Below are 22,775 nucleotides of genomic sequence, written 5' to 3' on the forward strand. Positions count from 1 at the left end.
GTAAGTGACGCACTCTTGGTGTCATATCGTAAGTGACGCACTCCGGGTGTCATATCGTAAGTGACGCACTCTGGGTGTCATATCGTAAGTGACGCACTCCGAGTGTCATATCGTAAGTGACGCACTCCGGGTGTCATATCTTAAGTGACGCACTCCGGGTGTCATATCATAAGTGACGCACTCTGGGTGTCATATCGTAAGTGACGCACTCCGGGTGTCATATTGTCAGTGACGCACTCCGGGTGTCATATCGTAAGTGACGCACTCCGGGTGACACATCGTAAGTGACGCACTCTGGGTGACACATTGTAAGTGACAAACTCCGGGTGACACATCGTAAGTGACGCACTCTGGGTGACACATCATAAGCGCTGCAATCCAGGTAACACATGGTAATGACTCCGGGTTACACATCGTAAGTGACGCACTCCGGCTGACACATCGTAAGTGACGCAATCCAGGTGAGACATCATAATGACTCACTCCGGGTTACACATCGTAATTGATGCTCCGGGTGACACATCGGAAGTGATGCACTCCGGGTGACACATCGTAAGTGACGAACTCCATGTGACACATCGGAAGTGACTCATTTTGGGTGACACATCGTAAGTGATGCAATCCGGGTGACACATCGTAAATGATGCACCCCAGGTGACACATCGTAAGTGCCGCACTACGGCAACACATTGTAAGTGATGCACTCCGGGTGACACATCGTAAGTGACGCACTCCGGCGACACATTGTAAGTGACGCACTCCGGCGACACATCGTAAGTGACGCACTCCGGCGACACATCGTAAGTGCCGCACCCCAGGTGACACATCGTAAGTGCCGCACTACGGCAACACATTGTAAGTGATGCGCTCCGGGTGACACATCGTAAGTGCCGCACTCTGGGTGTCACATCGTAAGTGATGCAATCCGGATGACACATCGTAAGTGATGCACTCCGGCGACACATCGTGAGTGACTCACTCCGGCGACACATCGTAAGTGACGCACCCCAGGTGACACATCGTAAGTGCCGCACTCCGGGTGTCACATCGTAAGTGACGATCTCCGGGTAACACACCGGAAGTGACTCATTTTGGGTGACACATCGTAAGTGGCGCACACCGGGTGACACATCGTAAGTGATGCACTCCGGGTGACACATCGTAAGTGACGCACTCCGGCGACACATCGTAAGTGACACACTCCGGGTGACACATTGTAAGTGTCGAACTCTGGGTGTCATATCATCAGTGATGCACTCCAGGTGAATCATCATAAGTGACGCACTCGGGGTGAAACATCTTAAGGGCCACACTCCGGCTGACACATCGTAAGTGCCGCACTCTGGGTGTCACATCGTAAGTGACGCACTCCGGGAGTCATATCGTAAGTGATGCACTCCGGTTGTCACATCGTAAGTGACGCACTCCGGGTGTCATATCGTAAGTGAAGCACTCCGGGTGCCAAATTGTAAGTGACGCACTCCGGGTGCCAAATTGTAAGTGACGCACTCCGGGTGTCATATCGTAAGTGACGCACTCCGGGTGTCATATCGTAAGTGACGCACTCCGGGTGTCATATCGTAAGTGACGCACTCCGGGTGTCACATCGTCAGTGACGCAATCCGGGTGTCACATCGTCAGTGACGCATTCCGGGTGTCACATCGTAAGTGACGCACTCTGGGTGTCATATTGTAAGTGACGCACTCTGTGTGCCAAATTCTAAGTGACGCACTCCGGGTGTCATATCGTCAGTGACGCACTCCGGGTGTCATATCGTAAGTGACGCCCTCCGGGTGTCACATCGTCTGTGACGCACTCCGGGTGTCATATCGTAAGTGACGCACTCCGGGTGTCATATCGTCAGTGACGCACTCCGGGTGTCATATCGTAAGTGACGCACTTCGGGTGCCAAATCGTAAGTGACGCACTCCGGGTGTCACATCGTAAGTGACGCACTCCGGGTGTCATATCGTCAGTGACGCACTCCGGGTGTCATATCGTAAGTGACGCACTCCGGGTGCCAAATTGTAAGTGACGCACTCCGGGTGTCACATCGTAAGTGACGCACTCCGGGTGTCATATCGTAAGTGACGCAATCCGGGTGTCATATCGTAAGTGACGCACTCCGGGTGCCAAATTGTAAGTGACGCACTCCGGGTGTCAAATCGTCAGTGACGCACTCCGGGTGTTATATCGTAAGTGACGCACTCCGGGTGCCAAATTGTAAGTGACGCACTCCGGGTGTCATATCGTCAGTGACGCACTCCGGGTGTCACATCGTAAGTGACGCACTCTGGGTGTCATATCGTCAGTGACGCACTCCGGGTGCCAAATTGTAAGTGACGCACTCCGGGTGTCATATCGTAAGTAACGCACTCCGGGTGCCAAATTCTAAGTGACGCACTCCGGGTGTCATATCTTAAGTGACGCACTCCGGGTGTCATATCGTAAGTGACGCACTCCAGGTGTCATATCGTAAGTGACAAACTCCGGGTGTCATATCGTAAGTGACGCACTCCGGGTGCCAAATTGTAATTGACGCACTCCGGGTGTCAAATCGTCAATGACGCACTCCGGGTGTCATATCGTAAGTGACGCACTCCGGGAGTCATATCGTCAGTGACGCACTCCGGGTGTCACATCGTAAGTGACGCACTCTGGGTGTCATATCATCAGTGACGCACTCCGGGTGTCATATCGTAAGTGACGCACTCCGGGTGTCATATCGTAAGTAACGCACTCCGGGTGCCAAATTGTAAGTGACGCACTCCGGGTGCCAAATTGTAACTGACGCACTCTGGGTGTCATATCGTAAGTGAAGCACTCTGGGTGTCATATCGTAAGTAACGCACTCTGGGTGTCATATCGTAAGTGACGCACTCCAGGTGTCACATCGTACGTGACGCACTCCAGGTGCCAAATTGTAAGTGACGCACTCCGGGTGTCATATCGTCAGTGACGCACTCTGGGTGTCACATCGTAAGTGACGCACTGCGGGTGTCAAATCGTAAGCGACGCACTCCGGGTGTCATATCGTCAGTGACGCACTCCGGGTGTCATATCGTCAGTGACGCACTCCGGGTGTCATATCGTAAGTGACGCCCTCCGGGTGTCACATCGTCTGTGACGCACTCCGGGTGTCATATCGTAAGTGACGCACTCCGGGTGTCATATCGTCAGTGACGCACTCCGGGTGTCATATCGTAAGTGACGCACTCCGGGTGCCAAATCGTAAGTGACGCACTCCGGGTGTCACATCGTAAGTGACGCACTCCGGGTGTCATATCGTCAGTGACGCACTCCGGGTGTCATATCGTAAGTAACGCACTCCGGGTGCCAAATTCTAAGTGACGCACTCCGGGTGTCATATCGTAAGTGACGCACTCCGGGTGTCATATCGTAAGTGACGCACTCCGGGTGTCATATCGTAAGTGACGAACTCCGGGTGTCATATCGTAAGTGACGCACACCGGGTGCCAAATTGTAATTGACGCACTCCGGGTGTCAAATCGTCAATGACGCACTCCGGGTGTCATATCGTAAGTGACGCACTCCGGGAGTCATATCGTCAGTGACGCACTCCGGGTGTCACATCTTAAGTGACGCACTCTGGGTGTCATATCATCAGTGACGCACTCCGGGTGTCATATCGTAAGTGACGCACTCCGGGTGTCATATCGTAAGTAACGCACTCCGGGTGCCAAATTGTAAGTGACGCACTCCGGGTGCCAAATTGTAAGTGACGCACTCCGGGTGTCATATCGTAAGTAACGCACTCCGGGTGCCAAATTGTAAGTGACGCACTCCGGGTGCCAAATTGTAAGTGACGCACTCCGGGTGTCATATCGTAAGTGACGCACTCCGGGTGTCATATCGTAAGTGACGCACTCCGGCTGACACATCGTAAGTGACGCAATCCAGGTGAGACATCATAATGACTCACTCCGGGTTACACATCGTAATTGATGCTCCGGGTGACACATCGTAAGTGATGCACTCCGGGTGACACATCGTAAGTGACGAACTCCATGTGACACATCGGAAGTGACTCATTTTGGGTGACACATCGTAAGTGATGCAATCCGGGTGACACATCGTAAATGATGCAATCCGGATGACACATCGTAAGTGATGCACTCCGGCGACACATCGTGAGTGACTCACTCTGGGTGTCACATCGTAAGTGACGCACTCTTGGTGTCATATCGTAAGTGACGCACTCCGGGTGTCATATCGTAAGTGACGCACTCTGGGTGTCATATCGTAAGTGACGCACTCTTGGTGTCATATCGTAAGTGACGCACTCCGGGTGTCATATCGTAAGTGACGCACTCTGGGTGTCATATCGTAAGTGACGCACTCCGGGTGTCATATCGTAAGTGACGCACTCCGGGTGTCATATCGTAAGTGACGCACTCCGGGTGTCATATCATAAGTGACGCACTCTGGGTGTCATATCGTGAGTGACGCACTCCGGGTGTCATATTGTCAGTGACGCACTCCGGGTGTCATATCGTAAGTGACGCACTCCGGGTGTCACATTCTATGTCCTGCACTCTTTGAGTGACACATCGTAAGTACCGCACTCCGGGTGACACATCGTAAGTGACGCACTCTGGGTGACACATTGTAAGTGACAAACCCCGGGTGACACATCGTAAGTGACGCACTCTGGGTGACACATCGTAAGCGCTGCAATCCAGGTAACACATGGTAATGACTCCGGGTTACACATCGTAAGTGACGCACTCCGGCTGACACATCGTAAGTGACGCAATCCAGGTGAGACATCATAATGACTCACTCCGGGTTACACATCGTAATTGATGCTCCGGGTGACACATCGTAAGTGATGCACTCCGGGTGACACATCGTAAGTGACGAACTCCATGTGACACATCGGAAGTGACTCATTTTGGGTGACACATCGTAAGTGATGCAATCCGGGTGACACATCGTAAATGATGCACCCCAGGTGACACATCGTAAGTGCCGCACTACGGCAACACATTGTAAGTGATGCACTCCGGGTGACACATCGTAAGTGACGCACTCCGGCGACACATTGTAAGTGACGCACTCCGGCGACACATCGTAAGTGACGCACTCCGGCGACACATCGTAAGTGCCGCACCCCAGGTGACACATCGTAAGTGCCGCACTACGGCAACACATTGTAAGTGATGCGCTCCGGGTGACACATCGTAAGTGACGCACTCCGGCGACACATTGTCAGTGATGCACCCCAGGTGACACATCGTAAGTGCCGCACTCTGGGTGTCACATCGTAAGTGATGCAATCCGGATGACACATCGTAAGTGATGCACTCCGGCGACACATCGTGAGTGACTCACTCCGGCGACACATCGTATGTGACGCACCCCAGGTGACACATCGTAAGTGACGATCTCCGGGTAACACACCGGAAGTGACTCATTTTGGGTGACACATCGTAAGTGGCGCACTCCGGGTGACACATCGTAAGTGATGCACTCCGGGTGACACATCGTAAGTGACGCACTCCAGCGACACATCGTAAGTGACACACTCCGGGTGACACATTGTAAGTGTCGAACTCTGGGTGTCATATCATCAGTGATGCACTCCAGGTGAATCATCATAAGTGACGCACTCGGGGTGAAACATCTTAAGGGCCACACTCCGGCTGACACATCGTAAGTGCCGCACTCTGGGTGTCACATCGTAAGTGACGCATTCCGGGTGACACATCGTAAGTGCCGCATGCCCGGCGACACATCGTAAGTGACGAACTCCGGGTGACACAGGTGAAGTGACACATTTTGGGTGACACATCGTAAGTACCGCACTCCGGGTGACACATCGTAAGTGCCGCACCCCAGGTGACACATCGTAAGTGCTGCAATTCAGGTGACACATCGTAATGACTCACTCCGGGTGACACATCGTAAGTACCGCACTCCGGGTGACACATCGGAAGTGACTCATTTTGGGTGACACATCGTAAACGATGCACCCCAGGTGTCACATCGTAAGTGACGCACTCCGGTGACATATTGTAAGTGACGCACTCCGGTTGACACATCGTAAGTGCCGCACTCCCGGTGACACATCGTAAGTGACGAACTCCGGGTGACACATCGGAAGTGACTCATTTTGGGCGACACATCGTAAGTGATGCAATCCGGGTGACACATCGTAAATGATGCAACCCAGGTGTCACATCGTAAGTGACGCACTCCGGTGACATATTGTAAGTGATGCACTCCAGGTTTCATATCGTCAGTGACGCACTCCGGGTGTCATATCGTCAGTGACGCACTCCGGGTGTCATATCGTCAGTGACGCACTCTGGGTGTCACATCGTAAGTGACGCCCTCCGGGTGTCACATCGTAAGTGACGCAGTCCGGGTGTCATATCGTCAGTGACGCACTCCGGTTGTCACATCGTAAGTGACGCCCTCCGGGTGTCATATCGTCAGTGACGCACTCCGGTTGTCACATCGTAAGTGATGCACTCCGGGTGTCACATCGTAAGTGACGCACTCCGGGTGTCATATCGTCAGTGACGCACTCCGGGTGTCACTTCGTAAGTGACGCACTCTTGGTGTCATATCGTAAGTGACGCACTCCGGGTGTCATATCGTAAGTGACGCACTCTGGGTGTCATATCATAAGTGACGCACTCCGGGTGTCATATCGTAAGTGACGCACTCTTGGTGTCATATCGTAAGTGACGCACTCCGGGTGTCATATCGTAAGTGACGCACTCCGGGTGTCATATTGTCAGTGACGCACTCCGGGTGTCATATCGTAAGTGACGCACTCCGGGTGTCACATTCTATGTCCTGCACTCTTTGAGTGACACATCGTAAGTACCGCACTCCGGGTGACACATCGTAAGTGACGCACTCTGGGTGACACATTGTAAGTGACAAACTCCGGGTGACACATCGTAAGTGACGCACTCTGGGTGACACATCGTAAGCGCTGCAATCCAGGTAACACATGGTAATGACTCCGGGTTACACATCGTAAGTGACGCACTCCGGCTGACACATCGTAAGTGACGCACTCCGGGTGACACATTGTAAGTGACGAACTCCGGGTGACACATCGTAAGTGACGCACTCCGGGTGTCATATTGTCAGTGACGCACTCCGGGTGTCATATCGTAAGTGACACACTCCGGGTGTCACATTCTATGTCCTGCACTCTTTGAGTGACACATCGTAAGTACCGCACTCCGGGTGACACATCGTAAGTGACGCACTCTGGGTGACACATTGTAAGTGACAAACTCCGGGTGTCATATCGTCAGTGACGCACTCCGGGTGTCACATCGTAAGTGACGCCCTCCGGGTGTCATATCGTCAGTGACGCACTCCGGTTGTCACATCGTAAGTGACGCAGTCCGGGTGTCATATCGTCAGTGACGCACTCCGGTTGTCACATCGTAAGTGACGCCCTCCGGGTGTCATATCGTCAGTGACGCACTCCGGTTGTCACATCGTAAGTGATGCACTCCGGGTGTCACATCGTAAGTGACGCACTCCGGGTGTCATATCGTCAGTGATGCACTCCGGGTGTCACATCGTAAGTGACGCACTCTTGGTGGCATATCGTAAGTGACGCACTCCGGGTGTCATATCGTAAGTGACGCACTCTTGGTGTCATATCGTAAGTGACGCACTCTTGGTGTCATATCGTAAGTGACGCACTCCGGGTGTCATATCGTAAGTGATGCACTCCGGGTGTCATATCGTAAGTGACGCACTCCGGGTGTCACATTCTATGTCCTGCACTCTTTGAGTGACACATCGTAAGTACCGCACTCCGGGTGACACATCGTAAGTGACGCACTCTGGGTGACACATTGTAAGTGACAAACTCCGGGTGACACATCGTAAGTGACGCACTCTGGGTGACACATCGTAAGCGCTGCAATCCAGGTAACACATGGTAATGACTCCGGGTTACACATCGTAAGTGACGCACTCTGGGTGACACATCGTAAGTGACGCAATCCAGGTGAGACATCATAATGACTCACTCCGGGTTACACATCGTAATTGATGCTCCGGGTGACACATCGTAAGTGATGCACTCCGGGTGACACATCGTAAGTGACGAACTCCGGCGACACATTGTAAGTGACGCACTCCGGCGACACATCGTAAGTGACGCACTCCGGCGACACATCGTAAGTGCCGCACCCCAGGTGACACATCGTAAGTGCCGCACTACGGCAACACATTGTAAGTGATGCGCTCCGGGTGACACATCGTAAGTGACGCACTCCGGCGACACATTGTCAGTGATGCACCCCAGGTGACACATCGTAAGTTCCGCACTCTGGGTGTCACATCGTAAGTGATGCAATCCGGATGACACATCGTAAGTGATGCACTCTGGCGACACATCGTGAGTGACTCACTCCGGCGACACATCGTAAGTGACGCACCCCAGGTGACACATCGTAAGTGCCGCACTCCGGGTGTCACATCGTAAGTGACGCACTCCGGGTGTCATATTGTCAGTGACGCACTCCGGGTGTCATATCGTAAGTGACGCACTCCGTGTGTCACATTCTATGTCCTGCACTCTTTGAGTGACACATCGTAAGTACCGCACTCCGGGTGACACATCGCAAGTGACGCACTCTGGGTGACACATTGTAAGTGACAAACTCCAGGTGACACATCGTAAGTGATGCACTCTGGGTGACACATCGTAAGCGCTGCAATCCAGGTAACACATGGTAATGACTCCGGGTTACACATCGTAAGTGACGCACTCCGGCTGACACATCGTAAGTGACGCACTCCGGCTGACACATTGTAAGTGACGAACTCCGGGTGACACATCGTAAGTGACGCACTCCGGGTGTCATATTGTCAGTGACGCACTCCGGGTGTCATATCGTAAGTGACACACTCCGGGTGTCACATTCTATGTCCTGCACTCTTTGAGTGACACATCGTAAGTACCGCACTCCGGGTGACACATCGTAAGTGACGCACTCTGGGTGACACATTGTAAGTGACAAACTCCGGGTGTCATATCGTCAGTGACGCACTCCGGGTGTCACATCGTAAGTGACGCCCTCCGGGTGTCATATCGTCAGTGACGCACTCCGGTTGTCACATCGTAAGTGACGCAGTCCGGGTGTCATATCGTCAGTGACGCACTCCGGTTGTCACATCGTAAGTGACGCCCTCCGGGTGTCATATCGTCAGTGACGCACTCCGGTTGTCACATCGTAAGTGATGCACTCCGGGTGTCACATCGTAAGTGACGCACTCCGGGTGTCATATCGTCAGTGACGCACTCCGGGTGTCACATCGTAAGTGACGCACTCTTGGTGTCATATCGTAAGTGACGCACTCCGGGTGTCATATCGTAAGTGACGCACTCTTGGTGTCATATCGTAAGTGACGCACTCTTGGTGTCATATCGTAAGTGACGCACTCCGGGTGTCATATCGTAAGTGACGCACTCCGGGTGTCACATTCTATGTCCTGCACTCTTTGAGTGACACATCGTAAGTACCGCACTCCGGGTGACACATCGTAAGTGACGCACTCTGGGTGACACATTGTAAGTGACAAACTCCGGGTGACACATCGTAAGTGACGCACTCTGGGTGACACATCGTAAGCGCTGCAATCCAGGTAACACATGGTAATGACTCCGGGTTACACATCGTAAGTGACGCACTCTGGGTGACACATCGTAAGTGACGCAATCCAGGTGAGACATCATAATGACTCACTCCGGGTTACACATCGTAATTGATGCTCCGGGTGACACATCGTAAGTGATGCACTCCGGGTGACACATCGTAAGTGACGAACTCCGGCGACACATTGTAAGTGACGCACTCCGGCGACACATCGTAAGTGACGCACTCCGGCGACACATCGTAAGTGCCGCACCCCAGGTGACACATCGTAAGTGCCGCACTACGGCAACACATTGTAAGTGATGCGCTCCGGGTGACACATCGTAAGTGACGCACTCCGGCGACACATTGTCAGTGATGCACCCCAGGTGACACATCGTAAGTGCCGCACTCTGGGTGTCACATCGTAAGTAATGCAATCCGGATGACACATCGTAAGTGATGCACTCCGGCGACACATCGTAAGTGACGCACTCCGGCGACACATTGTAAGTGACGCACTCCGGCGACACATCGTAAGTGACGCACTCCGGCGACACATCGTAAGTGCCGCACCCCAGGTGACACATCGTAAGTGCCGCACTACGGCAACACATTGTAAGTGATGCGCTCCGGGTGACACATCGTAAGTGACGCACTCCGGCGACACATTGTCAGTGATGCACCCCAGGTGACACATCGTAAGTGCCGCACTCTGGGTGTCACATCGTAAGTGATGCAATCCGGGTGACACATCGTAAATGATGCACCCCAGGTGACACATCGTAAGTGCCGCACTACGGCAACACATTGTAAGTGATGCACTCCGGGTGACACATCGTAAGTGAAGCACTCCGGCGACACATTGTAAGTGACGCACTCCGGCGACACATCGTAAGTGACGCACTCCGGCGACACATCGTAAGTGCCGCACCCCAGGTGACACATCGTAAGTGCCGCACTACGGCAACACATTGTAAGTGATGCGCTCCGGGTGACACATCGTAAGTGACGCACTCTGGGTGTCACATCGTAAGTGATGCAATCCGGATGACACATCGTAAGTGATGCACTCCGGCGACACATCGTGAGTGACTCACTCCGGCGACACATCGTAAGTGACGCACCCCAGGTGACACATCGTAATTGCCGCACTCCGGGTGTCACATCGTAAGTGACGATCTCCGGGTAACACACCGGAAGTGACTCATTTTGGGTGACACATCGTAAGTGGCGCACTCCGGGTGACACATCGTAAGTGATGCACTCCGGGTGACACATCGTAAGTGACACACTCCGGCGACACATCGTAAGTGACGAACTCCGGCTGACACATTGTAAGTGTCGAACTCTGGGTGTCATATCATCAGTGATGCACTCCAGGTGAATCATCATAAGTGACGCACTCGGGGTGAAACATCTTAAGGGCCACACTCCGGCTGACACATCGTAAGTGCCGCACTCTGGGTGTCACATCATAAGTGACGCACTCCGGGTGACACATCGTAAGTGCCGCATGCCCGGTGACACATCGTAAGTGACGAACTCCGGGTGACACAGGTGAAGTGACACATTTTGGGTGACACATCGTAAGTAATGCAATCCGGGTGACACATGGTAATGACTCACTCCGGGTGACACATCGTAAGTACCGCACTCCGGGTGACACATCGTAAGTGCCACACCCCAGGTGACACATCGTAAGTGCTGCAATTCAGGTGACACATCGTAATGACTCACTCCGGGTGACACATCGTAAGTACCGCACTCCGGGTGACACATCGTAAGTGACGAACTCCGGGTGACACATCGGAAGTGACTCATTTTGGGTGACACATCGTAAATGATGCACCCCAGGTGTCACATCGTAAGTGACGCACTCCGGTGACATATTGTAAGTGACGCACTCCGGGTGACACATCGTAAGTGCCGCACTCCCGGTGACACATCGTAAGTGACGAACTCCGGGTGACACATCGGAAGTGACTCATTTTGGGTGACACATCGTAAGTGATGCAATCCGGGTGACACATCGTAAATGATGCACTCCGGGTGTCATATCGTCAGTGACGCACTCCGGGTGTCATATCGTCAGTGACGCACTCCGGGTGTCACATCGTAAGTGACGCCCTCTGGGTGTCACATCGTAAGTGACGCAGTCCGGGTGTCATATCGTCAGTGACGCACTCCGGGTGTCATATCGTAAGTGACGCACTCCGGGTGTCACATTCTATGTCCTGCACTCTTTGAGTGACACATCGTAAGTACCGCACTCCGGGTGACACATCGTAAGTGACGCACTCTGGGTGACACATTGTAAGTGACAAACTCCGGGTGACACATCGTAAGTGACGCACTCTGGGTGACACATCGTAAGCGCTGCAATCCAGGTAACACATGGTAATGACTCCGGGTTACACATCGTAAGTGACGCACTCCGGCTGACACATCGTAAGTGACGCACTCCGGGTGACACATTGTAAGTGACGAACTCCGGGTGACACATCGTAAGTGACGCACTCCGGGTGTCATATTGTCAGTGACGCACTCCGGGTGTCATATCGTAAGTGACGCACTCCGGGTGTCACATTCTATGTCCTGCGCTCTTTGAGTGACACATCGTAAGTACCGCACTCCGGGTGACACATTGTAAGTGACAAACTCCGGGTGTCATATCGTCAGTGACGCACTCCGGGTGTCACATCGTAAGTGACGCAGTCCGGGTGTCATATCGTCAGTGACGCACTCCGGTTGTCACATCGTAAGTGACGCCCTCCGGGTGTCATATCGTCAGTGACGCACTCCGGTTGTCACATCGTAAGTGATGCACTCCGGGTGTCACATCGTAAGTGAAGCACTCCGGGTGTCATATCGTAAGTGACGCACTCTTGGTGTCATATCGTAAGTGACGCACTCCGGGTGTCATATCGTAAGTGACGCACTCCGGGTGTCATATTGTCAGTGACACACTCCGGGTGTCATATCATAAGTGACGCACTCCGGGTGTCACATTCTATGTCCTGCACTCTTTGAGTGACACATCGTAAGTACCGCACTCCGGGTGACACATCGTAAGTGACGCACTCTGGGTGACACATTGTAATGACAAACTCCGGGTGACACATCGTAAGTGACGCACTCTGGGTGACACATCGTAAGCGCTGCAATCCAGGTAACACATGGTAATGACTCCGGGTTACACATCGTAAGTGACGCACTCCGGCTGACACATCGTAAGTGACGCACTCCGGGTGACACATTGTAAGTGACGAACTCCGGGTGACACATCGTAAGTGACGCACTCCGGGTGTCATATTGTCAGTGACGCACTCCGGATGTCATATCGTAAGTGACGCACTCCGGGTGTCACATTCTATGTCCTGCACTCTTTGAGTGACACATCGTAAGTACCGCACTCCGGGTGACACATTGTAAGTGACAAACTCCGGGTGTCATATCGTCAGTGACGCACTCCGGGTGTCACATCGTAAGTGACGCCCTCCGGGTGTCATATCGTCAGTGACGCACTCCGGTTGTCACATCGTAAGTGACGCAGTCCGGGTGTCATATCGTCAGTGACGCACTCCGGTTGTCACATCGTAAGTGACGCCCTCTGGGTGTCATATCGTCAGTGACGCACTCCGGTTGTCACATTGTAAGTGATGCACTCCGGGTGTCACATCGTAAGTGACGCACTCCGGGTGTCATATCGTCAGTGACGCACTCCGGGTGTCACATCGTAAGTGACGCACTCTTGGTGTCATATCGTAAGTGACGCACTCCGGGTGTCATATCGTAAGTGACGCACTCTTGGTGTCATATCGTAAGTGACGCACTCTTGGTGTCATATCGTAAGTGACGTACTCCGGGTGTCATATCGTAAGTGACGCACTCCGGGTGTCATATCGTAAGTGACGCACTCCGGGTGTCACATTCTATGTCCTGCACTCTTTGAGTGACACATCGTAAGTACCGCACTCCGGGTGACACATCGTAAGTGACGCACTCTGGGTGACACATTGTAAGTGACAAACTCCGGGTGACACATCGTAAGTGACGCACTCTGGGTGACACATCGTAAGCGCTGCAATCCAGGTAACACATGGTAATGACTCCGGGTTACACATCGTAAGTGACGCACTCTGGGTGACACATCGTAAGTGACGCAATCCAGGTGAGACATCATAATGACTCACTAAGGGTTACACATCGTAATTGATGCTCCGGGTGACACATCGTAAGTGATGCACTCCAGGTGACACATCGGAAGTGACGAACTCCGTGTGACACATCGGAAGTGACTCATTTTGGGTGACACATCGTAAGTGATGCAATCCGGGTGACACATCGTAAATGATGCACCCCAGGTGACACATCGTAAGTGCCGCACTACGGCAACACATTGTAAGTGATGCACTCCGGGTGACACATCGTAAGTGACGCACTCCGGCGACACATTGTAAGTGACGCACTCCGGCGACACATCGTAAGTGACGCACTCCGGCGACACATCGTAAGTGCCGCACCCCAGGTGACACATCGTAAGTGCCGCACTACGGCAACACATTGTAAGTGATGCGCTCCGGGTGACACATCGTAAGTGACGCACTCCGGCGACACATTGTCAGTGATGCACCCCAGGTGACACTTCGTAAGTGCCGCACTCTGGGTGTCACATCGTAAGTGATGCAATCCGGGTGACACATCGTAAATGATGCACCCCAGGTGACACATCGTAAGTGCCGCACTACGGCAACACATTGTAAGTGATGCACTCCGGGTGACACATCGTAAGTGACGCACTCCGGCGACACATTGTAAGTGACGCACTCCGGCGACACATCGTAAGTGACGCACTCCGGCGACACATCGTAAGTGCCGCACCCCAGGTGACACATCGTAAGTGCCGCACTACGGCAACACATTGTAAGTGACACACTCCGGGTGACACATTGTAATGACTCACTCCAGGTGACACATCGTAAGTGTCGAACTCTGGGTGTCATATCATCAGTGATGCACTCCAGGTGAATCATCATAAGTGACGCACTCGGGGTGAAACATCTTAAGGGCCACACTCCGGCTGACACATCGTAAGTGCCGCACTCTGGGTGTCACATCGTAAGTGACGCACTCCGGGTGACACATCGTAAGTGCCGCATGACCGGTGACACATCGTAAGTGATGAACTCCGGGTGACACAGGTGGAAGTGACACATTTTGGGTGACACATCGTAAGTGATGCAATCCGGGTGACACATCGTAAGTGACGAACTCCGGCTGACACATTGTAAGTGACGAACTCCGGGTGACACATCGTAAGTGACGAACTCCGGGTGACACATCGTAAGTGACGCACTCCGGGTGACACATCGTAAGTGACAAACTCCGGGTGACACATCGTAAGTGACGAACTCCGGCTGACACATTGTAAGTGACGCACTCCGGGTGACACATCGTAAGTGACGAACTCCGGGTGACACATTGTAAGTGACGAACTCCGGGTGACACATCGTAAATGACGAACTCCGGGTGACACATCGGAAGTGACGAACTCCGGCTGACACATCGTAAGTGCCGCACTCCGGGTGACACATCGTAAGTGCCGCATGCCCGGTGACACATCGTAAGTGACGAACTCCGGGTGACACAGGTGGAAGTGACACATTTTGGGTGACACATCGTAAGTAATGCAATCCGGGTGACACATGGTAATGACTCACTCCGGGTGACACATCGTAAGTACCGCACTCCGGGTGACACATCGTAAGTGCCACACCCCAGGTGACACATCGTAAGTGCTGCAATTCAGGTGACACATCGTAATGACTCACTCCGGGTGACACATCGTAAGTACCGCACTCCGGGTGACACATCGTAAGTGACGAACTCCGGGTGACACATCGGAAGTGACTCATTTTGGGTGACACATCGTAAATGATGCACCCCAGGTGTCACATCGTAAGTGACGCACTCCGGTGACATATTGTAAGTGACGCACTCCGGGTGACACATCGTAAGTGCCGCACTCCCGGTGACACATCGTAAGTGACGAACTCCGGGTGACACATCGGAAGTGACTCATTTTGGGTGACACATCGTAAGTGATGCAATCCGGGTGACACATCGTAAATGATGCACTCCGGGTGTCATATCGTCAGTGACGCACTCCGGGTGTCATATCGTCAGTGACGCACTCCGGGTGTCACATCGTAAGTGACGCCCTCTGGGTGTCACATCGTAAGTGACGCAGTCCGGGTGTCATATCGTCAGTGACGCACTCCGGGTGTCATATCGTAAGTGACGCACTCCGGGTGTCACATTCTATGTCCTGCACTCTTTGAGTGACACATCGTAAGTACCGCACTCCGGGTGACACATCGTAAGTGACGCACTCTGGGTGACACATTGTAAGTGACAAACTCCGGGTGACACATCGTAAGTGACGCACTCTGGGTGACACATCGTAAGCGCTGCAATCCAGGTAACACATGGTAATGACTCCGGGTTACACATCGTAAGTGACGCACTCCGGCTGACACATCGTAAGTGACGCACTCCGGGTGACACATTGTAAGTGACGAACTCCGGGTGACACATCGTAAGTGACGCACTCCGGGTGTCATATTGTCAGTGACGCACTCCGGGTGTCATATCGTAAGTGACGCACTCCGGGTGTCACATTCTATGTCCTGCGCTCTTTGAGTGACACATCGTAAGTACCGCACTCCGGGTGACACATTGTAAGTGACAAACTCCGGGTGTCATATCGTCAGTGACGCACTCCGGGTGTCACATCGTAAGTGACGCAGTCCGGGTGTCATATCGTCAGTGACGCACTCCGGTTGTCACATCGTAAGTGACGCCCTCCGGGTGTCATATCGTCAGTGACGCACTCCGGTTGTCACATCGTAAGTGATGCACTCCGGGTGTCACATCGTAAGTGAAGCACTCCGGGTGTCATATCGTAAGTGACGCACTCTTGGTGTCATATCGTAAGTGACGCACTCCGGGTGTCATATCGTAAGTGACGCACTCCGGGTGTCATATTGTCAGTGACGCACTCCGGGTGTCATATCGTAAGTGACGCACTCCGGGTGTCACATTCTATGTCCTGCACTCTTTGAGTGACGCATCGTAAGTACCGCACTCCGGGTGACACATCGTAAGTGACGCACTCTGGGTGACACATTGTAAGTGACAAACTCCGGGTGACACATCGTAAGTGACGCACTCTGGGTGACACATCGTAAGCGCTGCAATCCAGGTAACACATGGTAATGACTCCGGGTTACACATCGTAAGTGACGCACTCTGGGTGACACATCGTAAGTGACGCAATCCAGGTGAGACATCATAATGACTCACTCCGGGTTACACATCGTAATTGATGCTCCGGGTGACACATCGTAAGTGATGCACTCCAGGTGACACATCGGAAGTGACGAACTCCGTGTGACACATCGGAAGTGACTCATTTTGGGTGACACATCGTAAGTGATGCAATCCGGGTGACACATCGTAAATGATGCACCCCAGGTGACACATCGTAAGTGCCGCACTACGGCAACACATTGTAAGTGATGCACTCCGGGTGACACATCGTAAGTGACGCACTCCGGCGACACATTGTAAGTGACGCACTCCGGCGACACATCGTAAGTGACGCACTCCGGCGACACATCGTAAGTGCCGCACCCCAGGTGACACATCGTAAGTGCCGCACTACGGCAACACATTGTAAGTGATGCGCTCCGGGTGACACATCGTAAGTGACACACTCCGGCGACACATTGTCAGTGATGCACCCCAGGTGACACTTCGTAAGTGCCGCACTCTGGGTGTCACATCGTAAGTGATGCAATCCGGGTGACACATCGTAAATGATGCACCCCAGGTGACACATCGTAAGTGCCGCACTACGGCAACACATTGTAAGTGATGCACTCCGGGTGACACATCGTAAGTGACGCACTCCGGCGACACATTGTAAGTGACGCACTCCGGCGACACATCGTAAGTGACGCACTCCGGCGACACATCGTAAGTGCCGCACCCCAGGTGACACATCGTAAGTGCCGCACTACGGCAACACATTGTAAGTGACACACTCCGGGTGACACATTGTAATGACTCACTCCAGGTGACACATCGTAAGTGTCGAACTCTGGGTGTCATATCATCAGTGATGCACTCCAGGTGAATCATCATAAGTGACGCACTCGGGGTGAAACATCTTAAGGGCCACACTCCGGCTGACACATCGTAAGTGCCGCACTCTGGGTGTCACATCGTAAGTGACGCACTCCGGGTGACACATCGTAAGTGCCGCATGACCGGTGACACATCGTAAGTGACGAACTCCGGGTGACACAGGTGGAAGTGACACATTTTGGGTGACACATCGTAAGTGATGCAATCCGGGTGACACATCGTAAGTGACGAACTCCGGCTGACACATTGTAAGTGACGAACTCCGGGTGACACATCGTAAGTGACGAACTCCGGGTGACACATCGTAAGTGACGCACTCCGGGTGACACATCGTAAGTGACGAACTCCGGCTGACACATTGTAAGTGACGCACTCCGGGTGACACATCGTAAGTGACGAACTCCGGGTGACACATTGTAAGTGACGAACTCCGGGTGACACATCGTAAATGACGAACTCCGGGTGACACATCGGAAGTGACGAACTCCGGCTGACACATCGTAAGTGCCGCACTCCGGGTGACACATCGTAAGTGCCGCATGCCCGGTGACACATCGTAAGTGACGAACTCCGGGTGACACAGGTGGAAGTGACACATTTTGGGTGACACATCGTAAGTGATGCAATCCGGGTGACACATCGTAAGTGACGAACTCCGGCTGACACATTGTAAGTGACAAACTCCGGGTGACACATCGTAAGTGACGAACTCCGGGTGACACATCGTAAGTGACGAACTCCGGGTGACACATGGTAAGTGACGAACTCCGGGTGACACATCGTAAGTGACGAACTCCGGGTGACACATCGTAAGTGACGAACTCCGGGTGACACATCGTAAGTGACGAACTCCGGGTGACACATCGTAAGTGACGCACTCCGGGTGACACATCGTAAGTGACAAACTCCGGGTGACACATCGTAAGTGACGAACTCCGGCTGACACATTGTAAGTGACGCACTCCGGGTGACACATCGTAAGTGATGAACTCCGGGTGACACATCGTAAATGATGAACTCCGGGTGACACATCGTAAGTGACGAACTCCGGGTGACACATCGTAAGTGACGAACTCCGGGTGACACATCGTAAGTGACGCACTCCGGCTGACATATCGTAAGTGACGCACTCCGGCTGACACATCGTAAGTGACGCACTCCGGCTGACACATTGTAAGTGACGCACTCCGGGTGACACATCGTAAGTGACAAACTCCAGGTGACACATCGTAAGTGACGCACTCCGGCTGACACATTGTAAGTGACGCACTCCGGGTGACACATCGCAAGTGACGAACTCCGGGTGACACATTGTAAGTGACGAACTCCGGGTGACACATCGTAAGTGACGCACTCCGGCGACACATCGTAAGTGCCGCACCCCAGGTGACACATCGTAAGTGCCGCACTACGGCAACACATTGTAAGTGATGCGCTCCGGGTGACACATCGTAAGTGACGCACTCCGGTGACACATTGTCATTGATGCACCCCAGGTGACACATCGTAAGTGCCGCACTCTGGGTGTCACATCGTAAGTGATGCAATCCGGGTGACACATCGTAAATGATGCACCCCAGGTGACACATCGTAAGTGACGCACTCCGGCGACACATCGTAAGTGACGAACTCCGGGTGACACATCGTAAGTGATGAACTCCGGGTGACACATCGTAAGTGACGAACTCCGGGTGACACATCGTAAGTGACGAACTCCGGGTGACACATTGTAAGTGACGCACTCCGGCTGACACATTGTAAGTGACGCACTCCGGGTGACACATTGTAAGTGACGAACTCCCGGTGACACATCGTAAGTGACGCACTCCGGGTGACACATCGTAAGTGACAAACTCCGGGTGACACATCGTAAGTGACGAACTCCGGCTGACACATTGTAAGTGACGCACTCCGGGTGACACATCGTAAGTGACGAACTCCGGGTGACACATTGTAAGTGACGAACTCCGGGTGACACATCGTAAATGACGAACTCCGGGTGACACATCGTAAGTGACGAACTCCGGGTGACACATCGTAAGTGACGAACTCCGGCTGACACATCGTAAGTGACGCACTCCGGCTGACATATCGTAAGTGACGCACTCCGGCTGACACATCGTAAGTGACGCACTCCGGCTGACACATTGTAAGTGACGCACTCCGGGTGACACATCGTAAGTGACAAACTCCAGGTGACACATCGTAAGTGACGCACTCCGGCTGACACATTGTAAGTGACGCACTCCGGCTGACACATTGTAAGTGACGAACTCCGGGTGACACATCGTAAGTGACGAACTCCGGGTGACACATCGTAAGTGACGCACTCCGGCTGACACATTGTAAGTGACGAACTCTGGGTGACACATTGTAAGTGACGAACTCCGGGTGACACATCGTAAGTGCTGCAATCCAGGTGAGACATCGTAATGACTCACTCCGGGTTACATATCGTAATGACTCACTCCGGGTTACACATCGTAAGTGATGCTCCGGGTGACACATCGTAAGTGACGCACTCCGGGTGACAGATCGTAAGTGCTGCACTCCGGGTGTCACATCGTAAGTGACGCACTCCGGGTGACACATCGTAAGTGCCGCACTCCGGGTGACACATCGTAAGTGACGAACTCCGGGTAACACATCGTAAGTGATACACTCCAGGTGACACATCGTAAGTGCCGCAATCCAGGTGAGACATCGTAATGACTCACTCCGGGTTACACATCGTAATTGATGCTTCGGGTGACACATCGTAAATGATGCACCCCAGGTGACACATCGTAAGTGCAGCACTCCGGGTGTCACATCGTAAGTGACTCACTCCGGCGACACATTGTTAGTGATGCACTCAGGGTGACACATCGTAAGTGACGCAATACGGATGACACATCGTAAGTGATGCACTCCGGCGACACATCGTAAGTGATACACTCCGGGTGACACATCATGAGTGACACATTCTGGGTGACACATCTTAAGTTACGCACTCCAGGTGACACATCGTAATGACTCACTCCAGGTGACACATCGTAATGACTCACTCCAGGTGACACATCATAAGTGACGGACTCCGGATGATACGTTGTAAGTGACGCACTCCGGGTGACACATCGTAAGTGCCGCACTCCGGGTGTCACATCGTAAGTGACGAACTCCGGGTAACACATCGGAAGTGACTCATTTTGGGTGACACATCGGAAGTGATGCAATCCGGGTGACACATCGTAAATGATGCACCCCAGGTAACACATCGTAAGTGCCGCACTCCGGGTGTCACATCGTAAGTGACTCACTCCGGCGACACATTGTTAGTGATGCACTCAGGGTGACACATCGTAAGTGACGCAATACGGATGACACATCGTAAGTGATGCACTCCGGCGACACATCGTAAGTGATACACTCCGGGTGACACATCATGAGTGACACATTCTGGGTGACACATCTTAAGTCACGCACTCCAGGTGACACATTATAAGTGACACACTCCAGGTGACACATCGTAATGACTCACTCCGGGTTACACATCGTAAGTGACGCACACTGGGTGGCACATCGGAAGTGACTCATTTTGGGTGACACATCGTAAGTGACGCAATCCGGGTGACACATCGTAAGTGATAGACTCCAGGTGACGTATCGTAAGTGCCACAATCCAGGCGAGACATCGTAATGACTCACTCCGGGTGACACATTGTAAGTGATGCACTCCGGGTGACACATCGTAAGTGACGCACTCCGGGTGACACATCATAAGTGATGCACTCCGGGTGACACATCGTAAGTGATACACTCCAGGTGACGTATCGTAAGTGCCACAATCCAGGCGAGACATCGTAATGACTCACTCCGGGTGACACATTGTAAGTGATGCACTCCGGGTGACACATCGTAAGTGATGCACTCCGGGTGACACATCGTAAGTGACGCACTCCGAGTGACACATCGTAAGTGATGCACTCCGGGTGTCACATTATAAGTGACGTGCTCCGGGCGACACATCGCAAGCGGCTCACTTCAGGTGACACATCGTAAGTGCCGCACTCTAGGTGACACATCGTAAGTGATGCTCTAGGGTGACACATCGTAAGTGACACACACGAGGTGACACATCGTAAGTGACACATTCCGGATGACACATCGTAAGTGACGAAATCTGGGTGGCACATCGGAAGTGACTCATTTTGGGTTACACATCGTAAGTGATGCTCCGGGTGACACATCGTAAGTGACGCACTCCGGGTGACACATCGTAAGTGCCGCACTCCAGGTGAGACATCGTAATGACTCACTCCGGGTTACACATCGTAATTGATGCTTCGGGTGACACATCGTAAGTGACGCACTCCGGGTGACACGTCGTAAGTGCCGTACTCCGGGTGTCACATCGTAAGTGACTCACTCCGGCGACACATTGTTAGTGATGCACTCAGGGTGACACATCGTAAGTGACGAACTACGGGTGACACATCGTAAGTGACGCACTCCGGGTGACACATCGTAAGTGATACACTCCAGGTGACACATCGTAAGTGCCACAATCCAGGCGAGACATGGTAATGACTCACTCCGGGTGACACATCGTAAGTGACGCACTCCAGGTGACTCATCGTAAGTGATGCACTCCGGTGACACATCGTAAGTGACACACTCTGGGTGACACATTGTAAGTGATGCACTCCGGGTGACACATCATAAGTGACGCACTCCGGGTGACACATCGTAAGTGACACACTCCGGGTGACACATCGTAAGTGACGCACTACGCGTGACACATCGTAAGTGACGCACTCTGGGTATCACATCGTAAGTGACGTGCTCCGGGTGACACATCGTAAGCGGCTCACTTCAGGTGACACATCGTAAGTGCCGCACTGTAGGTGACACATCGTAAGTGATGCTCTAGGGTG

Source organism: Heptranchias perlo, unplaced genomic scaffold (assembly GCF_035084215.1).
Source record: "Heptranchias perlo isolate sHepPer1 unplaced genomic scaffold, sHepPer1.hap1 HAP1_SCAFFOLD_447, whole genome shotgun sequence".
In the NCBI taxonomy this organism is placed as follows: domain Eukaryota; kingdom Metazoa; phylum Chordata; class Chondrichthyes; order Hexanchiformes; family Hexanchidae; genus Heptranchias; species Heptranchias perlo.